This window comes from Pongo pygmaeus, chromosome 15, assembly GCF_028885625.2.
Source record: "Pongo pygmaeus isolate AG05252 chromosome 15, NHGRI_mPonPyg2-v2.0_pri, whole genome shotgun sequence".
Classification (NCBI taxonomy): domain Eukaryota; kingdom Metazoa; phylum Chordata; class Mammalia; order Primates; family Hominidae; genus Pongo; species Pongo pygmaeus.
The window spans coordinates 71,558,465-71,572,569 of record NC_072388.2 but is presented as its reverse complement, the minus strand read 5'-3'; the positions used below and the strand labels follow the sequence as shown (position 1 = coordinate 71,572,569).

Genomic DNA, 14,105 nt, shown 5'->3' with positions numbered 1-14,105 from the left:
AACTCTCTAATTTCTCCAGAGGAAAAAAAGAAAGCCCATGTAAAAATCATCCCCTCTAGCTTTCTAAGTAAGCAGTGAGATCAATTCTCATTCAGGAATTTGTTGGATAAATATTTGTTTGATTGTCAGGAAAAGTGGATTAATTTTAGATGAAAATTTGGCTGATGGAAACAGATCTATCAATTGGGTTTAGTGATCACAGATACAGGAGGAGTGCAGACCCGGTGCTGCCTGGATGTTGGGGCTTGGAAGCAAATGCATGCAGAGGTAATACGACGCCAGATGGTGCCGGGTTTTGATGTACTCCCATGGAGCTCCAAGGATGTTTCTTCCGTATGCAGTGTTGGCTCAGTGCGATTGCTGTTTCTTCTTTTTGAGGGTGTTGAAGGACATCAGGTGTCTCCAGGGCTCAAGACACCTGGGTGAGAGACTTCAGGGAAAGCTGGTTGTCACCATCATCATCCTCATTTTCCATTCTCCTGCCACTGCAATTTGGAAAGTGAATTCATGACTTGGGGAAATTGGGAGGTGGAGAATGAAAGGGGGAAAAGGATTAAAAGGAGCCAGTGAGCCTTCGTTGGGGTCTCCAGTGGGGGTGGGGTTGTGGGCGTCTCGATTGTAGTATAGTCTTGTGATGACAAAAAGGGGATCCTTCCTGTGTGCTCTTTTGTTCCTTTCTTAGACAAGGTAAGTGGGGAACACTTCTGTCCTTTCTTGACTGACAGTGTAATGGAGGTGTGGCATGAAATTGGCTTTGGATGCCAGCCGTCTTTTGTGCTCCTCTCAGAGGCTTCACAGGGAAAGCTGGTGATGGGCGGTCACTCAGGGGAGCCCTAGGGAGGACCTGGACACCCAGCTGCAAGTGCGAATAGCTGGCCTGGCAAGTCTGAGTGGGACTGTGAGGTAGCAGGGGGCATGACCCCTCCTTACTCCAGCCAGGGGCTGAGGAGCTTCTCTCAGGAGCTGAAGCCCAGTAACACCACCATAGGCTGCTGACCTACTTCCTGCAGCCTCCAGGCCCCTTTGTGTGGGCTGGACTGGCTCACTCCTGAGCAATTCTTCCCCAGGGTTTTCCAGGATTAGTCACTGCCAGATGGTGAGGACTCAGTGCCCTGCCTCATGTAAGCAAGTCTGGCTTCTTGAGGGATTTCGCTAGAGGCATGGAGCATTGAGGCCCAAAGGGGCCTGAGGGGACAGCTAGTTCACCCTTATGTGGTGCAAATGGAGGAAACTGAGGCATGGAGAGTCAGTGACATAGTTTATCATGCCTTGGCAAGCTTCTTATGCATGCAAGGAGAAAACGTTGCTATATTTAGCAGCTTAAACAAGGAGCTGAAATGCCATTGGGTTGCCGCTTTTGGGTTGGCCATCCTAGGACATGGTGTAGTGAGAGACCAAGGGATTAGAATGTGAAGACATGGATGTTCCACTAGCCCTGGCTCCACTACTTACTTGCTGGCTGCCTGAGCCATTCTGAGGCTCAACTTCTTCATTTGTAAATCAGGAATGTTCCTATCTGTTCTGCCCACCTCACAGGATCCCCATGGGGAATCAAAACAAAATCAGTGAATAGAAAGGTGCTTCCTTGGAAAAGTTATAAGGATCATTAAAGTATCCAAACATGGCTTTCTTTAGGCCAAAATACTGGCTGCAGATTCTTCCTCTGCTCATATCAGTTTGGCTTACTTCTAGGAAGCCTCTGACTTTCTAACATTGGGGTTGTGTTCTGGGGAACCTAAAGGGGAGGCTTGTTGAAGGTGAGAGAGGCTCAGGCAGGTGGAAGGAAGGCAGAGCACGGTGAGAGTGAGACAGGGGCATGGAGGGCAAGGCCTGAGAGGAAGATGGCAGGCTCTTTGGTGCAGTGAGTCTCCTCGGGCCACGCTGTGGAAACAAGTTGGACCCAGGAAACCGAAGGCGGATGCACTCACCTTGCTGTAAATGCTGAGGGGGTCACACCCATTCACATTGCCACTGAAATTATCTTTGTTCCCACTATTAGCTCTTTTAAAGGAGATTCATTGAAAAAAAATAATAACAGCATGGAAGAGATAAATGATCTAAAATCCCAAACCCTGCTCCTCTCCTTCATTGTCCAGCCCAGTGCTGGGCCTCACTGTGGCTGGGAGCACAATGCAGACACTGCCTAAGCAGGAGTTCTGTCAAATGTCTGGTGTTCAGCCAGACCCCTTACTGTTCCTCCTTTGCCATTGTATTAGTTAGCTATTGCTGTGTAACAAATTATCCCCCAACTTGGCAGCTTAAAACTGCAAACATTTATTATCTCATAGCTTCTGAGGATTGGGAACCTGGGAATGCCTTGGGTGGGTGGTGTGTCACATGGTGTCCCATGAGGCTGCAGTCCAGATGTTGGCCAAGGCTGCAGGCATCTCAAGGCTCCATCAGGGCTGAAGGAGTCACTTCCAAGCTCACTCTCATGTTGCCATTAGGCCTCAGGTCCTCATGAGCTGCTGCTCTGAGAGCCTCAGTTCTTTGCTGGCTGAACAGAGGCTTCCCTCAGCTCCTTGCCATGTGGGCCTTTCCATGAGGCAGCTCACAACACAATAGATGGCTTCCTCCAGAGTGAGTGATCGGAGACAGACAGAGACATAGAGACAGAGTGCACAATCACGACAGAAACCACAGTGCCTTTTATAACTTAGTCTCCAAAACTGCATATTGTCACTCCTCTTTACTGTTTGTTAAAAGCAAGTCATTAAACCCAGTCTACATTCAAGAGGAAGGGAATAGCCTCCACCTCTTGAAAAGAGGAGGACCAAGGAATTTGTGGGCATTTTTACAAAGCACTGCAGCCACCAACATTGCTGCCTGCCACCATTTCTGTCCTCACCTCACCATTCCGTCTGACTCCCAGTGCTGCTCCTCCTACCTTTGTCCCCAACTTCCCTCCTGGAGAATTTTCATGACTGCCACTTGACCAGACTCTGGGGCTGTGGGAGAAGCCTCCATCAGGACCTGCCCCAGCCTCGTGGGCAAGGCTCAGTCACCTAGGACTGAAGATTTTCAATCCAAGGTCAGAAAGAAAGGCATGGCTTCCAGTGGGATTTGATTCATCTCTGGGGGAAGGACAGAAACTGAGGCTGGCAGGGCCTAGCTTTGGCCCCAGAATCTACATCAGAAAATGATTCCTGCTATGAATGAATGGAGTTAGATAAAGACAACCTTCCTGAGATCATTGTGCATGGTGCTTCCAAGCTTGAGAGTGCTGGACAAAGCCTGAGGCAGAAGAAGCATGTTGTGAGGCCATCTGTGTATGAGTTCTTCTCTCTGTGCTGCTGAAGCCATCAGTGATTTGGAGAGGCGTGAGGGCCCATTGCTACTAGTGACTGTGTTAGTTCTCATCATCAATGGCTTACCCAGGCCAACACGTTCTCTTTGTTTCTTATCTTATTTCATCTGTCACTTGATGGTGGTGCCACCCTTCCTCTTCCTTGGATGTTATGAAGTGCCTCTCTCCAGATCCTTCTCCCTTTCTGACCACATTGTCTCCAGCATTCTCAATGGACTCTCTTCTTGGTGCTGTTTAATGCTTTCAATTCCAATGGTTACTCTTCCCTCTACCCCTAACTAGGTCCTTTTTATTTTGTGCTCTGTGGTCTCTTCCTGAATGTCTCACCAATTTCCAAGGCTTCATCTATCACCCAAACCTGATGATTTCTAAATTTATATCTCTAGCCTGGTCTTGTCTCCTGAATGTAGACCCACATTTTCACACTGATTCCTGGGCATCTTCATCTGCACAATTAATGGAATGTGCCCAGTTTGAATCCATTGTTATACTCTGCAAGTCGCATCTCTGCTAACAGTTTTATCATCTACTCTGTGGCCCAACCTAGGAATCTTGATGCCATTTTTTACTTCTCCCTCTTCCTCACACACATATTCAAGCAGGTATCACGTCCTATTGACCAATTCTACCTCTCAAATGTTTCCTACTTTCATCCCCACTATTATTAGATCTGTCCTGGACTAATGCCCCTCATTACAGTGTAAGCTCCAGAAGGGTAGGATTTTGTCTGTTTTGCATTGCTCAGCATCTATCACAGCACCTGGCACATTGCAAGTGCTCAATACAAACTCATTGAATAGATGGATTTAGCGACTGGTCCCCCTTCCCCAGCCATCTCCAACACATCTGCCTTCTGCCCTATCACCAGACTCATCTCTCTAAAGCATGGGTACAAGCACATGAGTTTCTTGCTTAAAAACCTCCAAGGAGTCCCCACTGTTTACAGAATTAAATTCAGATCCTTATGCTACCTAAGAGGCTCTTCATAATCTTTCCTCATACCTTTCTAGCATTATCTCCTGCAATTCCTCTTTTCCCTGCTCTCCTTGAGCTACTCTGCTTTGTCTGAGTGAACCATGCACCTTATATTTCCTGCTGTTCTCTTTCCCTGTAATACTGTTTTCCTTCTTCTTCTTTTTTTTTTTTTTTTTTTACTTAGAAAACTCCTATTTATCCTTTAAGGCCCAGCTTGAAAGCTGCCTCCTCTTGGTGGCTCTCCCTGAGCCTCTCCAGCATTATTTATTGCTTCCTCATCTGTAAGAACTTCATTCATTCTCCTGTTATGGCACTTATCACATTGTATTATAGTCATTTAAAAGAGTTTCTCTTTCTATATATAATAGTTATCTGTGAAAGAAATTACTCCAAAACTCAACAGCTTAAAACAACAAACACTTATTATCTCATTGTTTCTGTGGGTCAGGAATCTATGTGTGTTTTATCTGGGTGCCTCTGGCCCAAGGCCTCCCTTGGGTTGCAGTCAAGTTGTCAGCTGGGGCTGTGGTCTCATCTGAAGGCTCACTTGGGAGATAATTCAATTCCAAGCCCACACATGTGGGTTCTGGCAGGATTCAGTTCCTCTTGGGCTGTTGCACTGAGGCCTTCCTTCATATGTTGCCACATGGACCGGTCTGTAGGGCATCTCACAATATAGCAGCTGACTTCCCTTAGAGCAAGTAAGTGAGAAGGCATAAGAGAGGATGCAGAAGATGAAAGTCGCAGTCTTTTTATAACCTAATATTACAAGTGACGTCTCATCACTTCTGCCATATTCTACTATTTTGAGGTGAGTCACTTAGTGCAGCCCACACTCAAGGGGGGAGAATGACACAAGAGTATGATGTCCTTCATTGATGGCCATGCCAGAGACTGCCTAGCACACCTACCAAACTGAGCTCCTCAAGGCAGGAGTCATGCCTCATTCCTCTTTGAAACTTCAGCACCTTGTACAGTTCCTGGCAATGAACAGGTGCTCAGTGAATTTTGCCAAATTAAGTGGAATTATTTTTCTATAAGAATCTGATCACAATTGGGTAGATTGCAAAGTCCACAAGAACACTCAAAATTAGACTAAAATGATTTAAAAATGGCACAGTGGCTAACGCCTGTAATCCCAGCACTTTGGGAGGCTGAGGCAGGCAGATCACGAGGTTAGGAGATCGAGACCATCCTGGCTAACATGGTGAAACCCCGTCTCTACTAAAAAATACAAAAAATTAGCCGGGCGTGGTGGCGGGCGCCTGTAGTCCCAGCTACTCAGGAGGCTGAGGCAGAAGAATGGCATCAACCCAGGAGGCGGAGCTTGCAGTGAGCCAAGATCGCGCCACTGCACTCTAGCCTGGGTGACAGAGCGAGACTCTGTCTCAAAAAAAAAAAAAGTAAAACAAATTGTCTAAGTGTCATGAGTACACTGTCAGTCCTCTACTTCTAGGTACTTCTATGATTGCTTCCCAGGCTCACGTAGAAAAGGATAGGAAAGCAGGAAAGTATATTTTTTCCTTTTGACTTAGCACAACTCTGTGGAATATTTTTTGGAAGAAAAAATTAGAATGCTACTTCAAAGGTCCTCAGGCAACTCAAGAACTTAGACCACTCATGAACTCATCTTCTAATTCATGGATGATCAGCAGTTGGAGGATCATGGGCAATCAAGTGTTGACTAATCACTGCTGTTTTCCACCAGCTATCCATCAATTACAGACATTATGAAATTCTCCTGGATGTACTCAGGACAGTAGGAAGTACAGGGATTACAGGGTCTCCAATCTAAGCAATGGTTTCTTTTTCAGGCTCATTTTCCTAAAGAAAACACAGAGCCTTTAGCCAGGTCCCATGGTTGGATGCTCCTGAGGTCCAGAGAGGGCTGGAATGCACAGCAAATGTCAGGGCTTTGCATCTAAAATTGATGTTGGGCTCTGGACGATGATTCAGCCTGGCCTTCACACACTGTTGTGGGGCAAGAATCACTTTGGGCAGCTGGTTGCCTGCAATCTACAATTCCAGAGAAGCATTTAAAAGGAAAGTCATCCAGAGTTGCTCATACTGATGACCCTCTTCTCTTAGTCACTTCTTGCCTGGCAATATCTGCAGCTGTCACACAGCAGCTCAACCTAGCTCATCCCAGATCTAATATTCCTCATCGATGGAACCTTACCCAAGGTCTCTGTCTACCTTCAGTTTATGACAGGTCATCTGTATAGGCCCAACTTATTGCATGGCGGTGGGTGGTATGGTTGATGAAAAGTCCTTTAGATTTCTAGATTTCTTTTGCTTTCTGTCTTGGACATCTTTTGTTGTGTTGACATTGGACTCGGACTGGGCTGGTCAATATGGGAAAGTTGACATGAATTCTAGAAGGACTTACTGGCTATTTTAATTTCTTTCTTAGTTTTTTTTCTTTTTTAACTTTGAGTTTTAGCTGGCAAACTTTAGAAAGCTTGTTTATCCCACCAAACAGATGGGCAATTGGGGATCAGTAGTATCTTTAAAAATACCATTTTTGGGTGGCATAGACAAAGCCACAGCTTCATGGATAGCAGATTCCAATGCTTTAACTTAATATATTGAAAAACTAATGCCAGAGAAGTCAAGTGACTTGTCCAAAGGACTCAGGTGCTGTAATATACCTCAAAGTGTGGCAGTTGTAACTTGAGGGCAGGGGTTTGGATTTTCTCACTGCTGTATCCCCAGTACCTAGAAGAGTGCCTGCCATATTTATATATTCAACAAATACTGTCAAAGGAATGAATAAATGAATAAATTATTTTTGATCCTCAGCTGCAGTGACCAATTAGGGGCTTTGGGGTTGTTACTGTGACTCTCAACATATTCCTAGTGCTGTGCATTGGCCCCAAGTTGGGTCGAGTAAGTTGTATAAATCCAGGTCAAGGCTTCCCTATCCCATTATTTCACTTTAAGAAGACCAACCATGATGTATGCCCTCAGGCTTATAGACAGGTGTAGATCCACTTCCTGGGGACTCCACCTTGGACCACACTTGACCACGAAAACTTGGGGAATTTCTAGGACCATTTGAGAATGGCGCCATGAGCCCTTGGCTGTTTAGCCCATTAAAAGTGCCCGTAATACTCTTGCATGAATGTGCTTTGTATGGTTATTTATAAGAATGACTGGTGCAATAGCCCCTGGGACTTGCATCCCATGTGTTTCCTGGGTGCCACAGACCTTGACAGCTGGAGGAGAGGATAAACAAACCTCTAAGAGGAGTGGAGCTGGACGCACAGGAAGGTGTTTTGCCCAAGAAAGGGCAGCCACAGCTCACACTATCATTTATTTTTAATGCATTTTTGTTTGTTTGGTATTTGTCCTTTCCATTCTCTTTCTCTTCTTTGTCCTCTTTGAAGTGCAGTAAAAATGGTGAGAGAAAAAGGGAGCCATTCAGATGCCTCTGGAGTGCCATTGTGATCATCGATTTGCAGGTGTCTTCAGCATTAGAAGTAACATCTGGGGGCAGATAGAGGTGAACCTGCAGACCTTTGCAGAAAGTTTACAAAGCAGAGCTTGAGAAATAATTATGTGAAGCAGCAGTGCCCAGTTATCATACTAGCCATAGTATATACATAAAGGAGTTGAACTCTTGATTGGTCAGAATTGGTCCATCCCTTTCCCCTTTACAGATTCAATATAATGACTGAGCCTCCTTCCCTCCGCCTGCCAAGCTGGGTCTCAAAGTGGAGGAGCATGAAGAGACGGGGAGGGAATGGGGCAGAGAGAGAGATAGAAGAGGGAGATAAGAGAAAGAGAGAAGAGAGGAGAGAGAGAATGAAAATGAATGGATCTGATTAAATGAGATGGCTTCCCAAAGAGAACTAGTAATAATTTTTCTTCTCAAATTACCCTGTAGCATGATGATTCAGATATGACTATACTTTGCATAAATGCTTTAGCTAAAACTTCATATATACATTTGCAATTTGTAAATACCAGGAATTTTATATGTGTATGAGGATATAGAGAACTATTCGAAATTTGAGCCAAATTATTTTCTAATGGATGCCCATGGAGACTTGTTTTTGGTGCTATTTTGGGTTGAAATTGATTCTATGTATTTTATATAATACAATTTCTGTAAACCAAGCATCAGAATAAGGAGCACAATTTGAGTTTTGCATTTACTTGCCTGAGAACCATGGATATTTAAGTTCTCTTTGCCTGAGAAATTAGCTTTTAAGAGATCAACATTGATAAATAAGGTAATAAAGTGTAATTAGATGTTTATAATTTCACAATGAATAAATAATAGACCATGCTGATTCCAAAGTTATTTGTATTTATTTTACTTATGTTTTCAACGTATACCTAGGAAGATAATTTTTTTTCCTGGAGCCCTAATTCAATCAGTGATGTGGCTTAGCTTAGTCCAAATTAAATACCGGCGATAATAAAATAAAAACTCTTTTAATAAGGATCATAATGTAAGAGACACATGTCATAGCAGTTTGTGTATTTCTTTTGCCCAGGATTTGTTGAAAATGAACTGTGTTTCTCTCAATGTACTGAATATCTATAGAGGAGGTTGACTAGTAAGTGACTTAGGTTAGCTTTTAAGTTGCAATCATAATGTGAGCTTAATCCACAAGGTATATTTAGATATTTTCTCCCCTAAAAGGCTGGAAATACCCTGGTGTTGGGGCAGTTGTACATTAGCATGCATAGAAATTGGCAGCTGTGAATATGAAACTAACACTAGTTTTGCCTGGATATTTATCTGTGTGCCTTCTCACTCGAATACCACAAAATCCCATTTGCTGTCCCTTGAACATTTTCAGTATCTGTGCACATGTTTCTATAAAGACATGAGATGTGTCCTTCCAGTGCCAAGGCTGCTGTCACTGCTCTCAGATGCCTGCCTTTCCTTTTTTACTGAGCTCAGTAGGCTGTAGTGTCAGAAACACCGGGTACTCCCAGCCTCATGGATTATCATCTGTCTGAGAAGTTTCCCATAACCCATTGGTTTCCCTTTGCCTCCATCTGCTGAAATAGCACCCTGAAGCCAAATTCTGATCTCCCAAAAGCCCACTCCAGCAGTTAGATCTCCCATACATAGTGGCCATGGGTGACACACCCAGTGTCAACCTCTAGGGAGGATTGAGGTCAGTTCTGGAAGGGTTAGGGCTGAATTAGGAATGGCTCTTCACACCAAGTTCACCACTGACCCAGCTAAACAAGCTAGCAGGAGATTTACTGAATGCTCCTGATAGAATACATTTAGAGGAACACCCAGGAAGGACTTGGTTTTTAATGACCCGGCTGGGCTGAATCATGCACACTGCACCATTTTCTAAATTCATTTTGGTAATTGGAATCTTATAAATGTCTGTTGAATCATGGCACCCAGGGGGGCCTGGGAAGGGTTGTCTTCCCTCCACTATAGTGGGCTATTTAAATAGCAATACGGGTATTTCTTGCTCTAAAGAAAACTGGGGCTATGAGAAATCTAGATTTCTAAGCAAGTATTAGGTCGGTGCAAAAGTAATTGCAGTACTTGCCATTATTTTTAATGGCAACAACTGCAATTACTTATGCACCAGCATAATACCCTAGAGAATGAGGGTTAACTTTACAAAAGAGATCAAGATAGGGATCCTCAAATATGAAGTGACCATAAGTATTATAAATTACCTTATAGCTATGTGCCTCTTTTTTTCTTTCACCTTTGAATTGGAAAGACTGTATTTGTTATTCTCTTATTTTCAAGGCGTTTAGGAATTAGTTCTGGGCAAAAGTAAGATCAGTGAACCTTAGAAACAAGCTGCTATTACTTTCCTTAGACACTTCCTTTTGTCTAACAGTGTGTATTATTGAAGTAATTTTTGTGGCAGGTAAGAAGTCTCATTCTTGCAGTTTTATCTGGCAAATGATTTCTGCAGTTTTTGGAGAAAGGCATAGGAGCAAATCTGTTATGGTGGTCCAGACAGGAGGATTCGGTTCTGGGCACAGTTTTTGCACCTGCTGATGACTTAACTTTTTGTGTCTCACCCTCCCTGGCTGAAAAGTTACAATAGTATTTCCCTCCCCTACTTTCCTCTTGCGCTTGAGTGATGTCCTGAGTGTGGAGGAGAAGGAGTTCCTGCAGCCACTGCTAAGGCCCATCTTAGTCCTGTATTTTAGCGGGGGCTTGAGGCTGTGTGAGCTTAGCTCCCTTCCTTTGGGTTTGAAGATCTTTGGGAGGCTGATGACTTTCTCAAGATGGGAACACAGAGAAAGCCATGAGATTGTTTCAGAAACTTCCAACAGGCATTTCCAAAACCCACTTGCTACCATCCATTGTCCAAAGCTATCCCAGAAAATGTCTTCATAGCTCAGCACAGGAGTCTTAGAGAACTTAGACAAAGAGCTGGCTCTCGATAAATATTGGTGGAGTGTTGCTAAATGCATGCAGCACACGCCACCCCCGGCCCCTCCTCACAGAGACAGCTCAGATGCACAGTTGGCTGCTGAGTTCTGTCATGCTCTGGAATGTGCTGACTTTCCTTCCTCGGGAAGATGGCATGACTGAAGGGTGTTATTATTAGTAGGGTAGCTTTTACCCTGATCTGTCAACATTCCCTCACTTGGGGTCTTTATTGAGCAAGGACAAACTAGAGAACCCGTGGCGGTAAACACAGTTGACCACCTTCTCCTTCTTGAAACCTCTTCTTTTGCTTACTGTGACCCCATACTCACCTGATTTGCTTCTTACCTCTTGCCATGCTTCTCTCTTTCCTTTGCTGGTTCTTTCTTTTGATCTTGGAGGACTTGAGCTCCTCCAAGCTCAGTCCTAGTCCTAGACCCTTTTCTCTATTCTCCTCTCTTCTCTCCTCTTCCTTTCTTTCCCTAGATACTTCCTCATTCCCTTTTCCCTAGATAATTTCATTAATTCTCATGGTTTCACTTATCACCTATTTAGCAAAAACTTCTGAATTTTGACCCATACATTCAACTATCCACTCAACATTTCCACCAGAAGTCTCAATTTCAGCATGCTCAACACAGAAGGAATCCTTTTCCTCTATGTGGTCCCTGCAATCCTTCTACAGTTTTTCTCATCTAAGTTTCACTGTAATCTACAATCTACCTAGTTTCTTGGGTCAGAAACTTGGGAATATTTCTCATCATTTTCCCATATTCCCAACATTCAAACAGTAGTCAAGTCCTGTCAAGTATTTCTTTAACATTTCTCAAATTTCCACCTTAGTTGAATCATTCTTGTATCTCTCCTGGTAGCCGCATTAGCCTCCTAACTAGTTTCCTGGCAACAATTCTTACATTCCTGTACCCTCCCACCCCTCAATAATTCTTTCCTTAGAGTACAGCCCCTTCATCCTTCCTTCCTCCCTTCCCCTCCCCTTCTTTTGTCCTTCCCCCTCCCCTCTCCCTTTCCCCTCCCCTTCCCCTCCCCTCCCCTTCTTTTTTCCTTCCCCCTCCCCTCTCCCTTTCCCCTCCCCTTCCCCTCCCCTCCCCTCGCCTCCCCTTCTTCTCTCCTTCCCATCCCCTTCCCCTCTTCTCCCCTTCCCCTCCCTCCATCCTTCCCTCCTTCCCTTCTTTCCCTTCCTTCCCTTCCTTCCCTTCTGTCCCTTTCATCCCTTCCCTTCCTTCCCTTCTTCCTTCCTTCTTTCCTTCCCTCCCTCCTTCCCTCCTTCCCTCCCTTTCTCCTGCCTTCTTTCCTTCCTTCCTTCCTTCCTTCCCTCCTTCCTCTCTCTCTCCTTTTTTTACCTGTCTTCCACCTTTCTTTCTTTTTGATGATTTAATTTTTTGTTTTCCTTATTTAAAAATATTTTTTCAAATATTTATTTTGACATAATTATAGCGTCATAGGAAGTTACAAAATATATTACAAAAAGGTCCTTGACCTCTTCACTCAGTTTTCTCCAAGGGCAACATCTTATGTAATTATAGCACAATATTAAAACCAGGCAACTGATATTAATGCAATCATAGACTTTATTCAGATGTGACTGGTTTTACATATACACATACATATGTGTATGTGTATGTATAGTTCTATGCAATCTTATCAAATATGTAACCACCACCACAATCAAGATACAGAACCACTTCATCCCAATAGCCCTCATGCTAAATAATGCTCCTTTAAAAACAAAATGTGATCCACTTACTGCCTTGCTTAACAGCTTTTAATGACTTAAAAAACAGATTCTTAAATAAGGGCTGCAAATACCTGTAATCTGCCTCCAACTACCTCTGCAGCCACCTCTTACTCATTTCCTTTTGCTCACCAAGCCTCTCTGATTACTGGCCTTTCTCTTCCTTGTAATTTGCTAAACTGCTTCACTGCTCAAAGCCTCCACCCATGCTGTTCCCCTTACTTGGAATCCTCCTCTTCCCATCTAGCTAACTTCTCATCTGACACATATCAGCTTAAAGATCTTTCTCAGGGAAGGTTTCCTTGACATCTCAGTCTAGGTTAGGTTCTTCTATTGTTTGTTTTTATGGCCAATTATGCTTTTCCTTCATGGCACTAATTATACAATTGTAGGTGGTAGATACATGTGTAGCTGATTAATCTGCGGCCTCTTTGGCTAGGCTGGAAGGGCTCGAGGTATCTTGCTCATCCCTACTGTGTCTTTTCTGTCTAGTGCAATGGTTGGCCTTGTAGGTGCTCAATAAGTACTTGGTAAGTTAATGAATAGTTATCCTAAGCTGGCTGGGTGTGGCTTGGGTGTGGCACAGAACTGGCCAAAGTCAACTTGTCTATATGAGCATCAGCTCCATGACCTCATGTTCATGCTCTCAATGGTGCCTGGTCAGAGAAACTGGGCATCTGTGGTCATACCACATGGAGTCCCATACAGATATTTTCTGTCCTGTACCCATCCCAGTGTTCTCTCTGAGAGACTGGAATAGGGAGTAACCTTGGCTAGTGTTCTTCTTAGACCAATCTTTGAGATGCTTTCAAGAATATCAGCTGGCTGTTCATGCAGGCTTTTAATGTAAGGCTTCTTTCTCTTTGGGGCCACTGTCATGGTATCACCTTGAGAGGGTTATTAGTTCAGAGCTGTGGGAGTCTCTAAGTTGGATGGTACCTGAGAAGTCCTTGAAAAGCTTTTAGATCAGGCCTCTCCTTGCTGCTTCTGCCTGTATTCACTGAGTGTCCCTTCCCCACCACCAACAAGTCATTTCCACACCCCTCGCCTGCTCTGAGATAACTCAGCATGGTTTCTATTTGTGGAGCTCAAAATGTGAAGGATCCTTATGTTGGCTGAATAGACAGTATTTCATCCAAATGGTCATGATGTGAACAGCTCTCTGAAGATTTGAAAGGGAGGAAATGGGGGCTCCTGCTAAGATGTGGCTTTGCCAAGGGGTGGTAGCACCATGGGGTATCCTGTCTGTGGAGGATACTAGGTTGGCAGTGCTAACCATGATTGGTGTTCCCTGTCTCTAGCATCCTTCTTTAAAGCATATAATCCTTCAAATGAAAGAGGCAACGCAAGGCACCATATAATGGGTTTGGCAGAATTGGAAGCTCTGGAGAACGGTGAGTGCTCGGCACTGGGCAAAGCTGTCAATATTTTTTGTGACAGAGTCAGTAATTGGCTTTACCCTGGGTGCTCCGGGCAGATTCTGATCTGTTTCACAGTACTGGGAGACCTGAGAATGTCATCCAAGTTTTCCTTCCATGCCACATAGAAGGCCAAGGGTTTTTGCATTCTACAGTTCATGGCCGTCCTCTCCCTGCAAGCATCTCTCTTTCAGGTGACCTAGGTCTGAGGACAGAGTCCAGTTCCGCAGGCCAAGTCTTGGGCATGGCTCATGGGGGCTGTGCTTGAAGGTC

The 14,105-nt window shown here is 44.2% G+C and overlaps 1 protein-coding gene across 3 annotated transcripts in view; it reads left to right on the top strand.

Moving 5' to 3' along the window:
* DPF3 (double PHD fingers 3) overlaps nucleotides 1-14,105 on the top strand; it is a 279,265-nt gene that overhangs the window by 249,558 nt on the left and 15,602 nt on the right. The gene's annotated exons all lie outside the window — the stretch shown is intronic.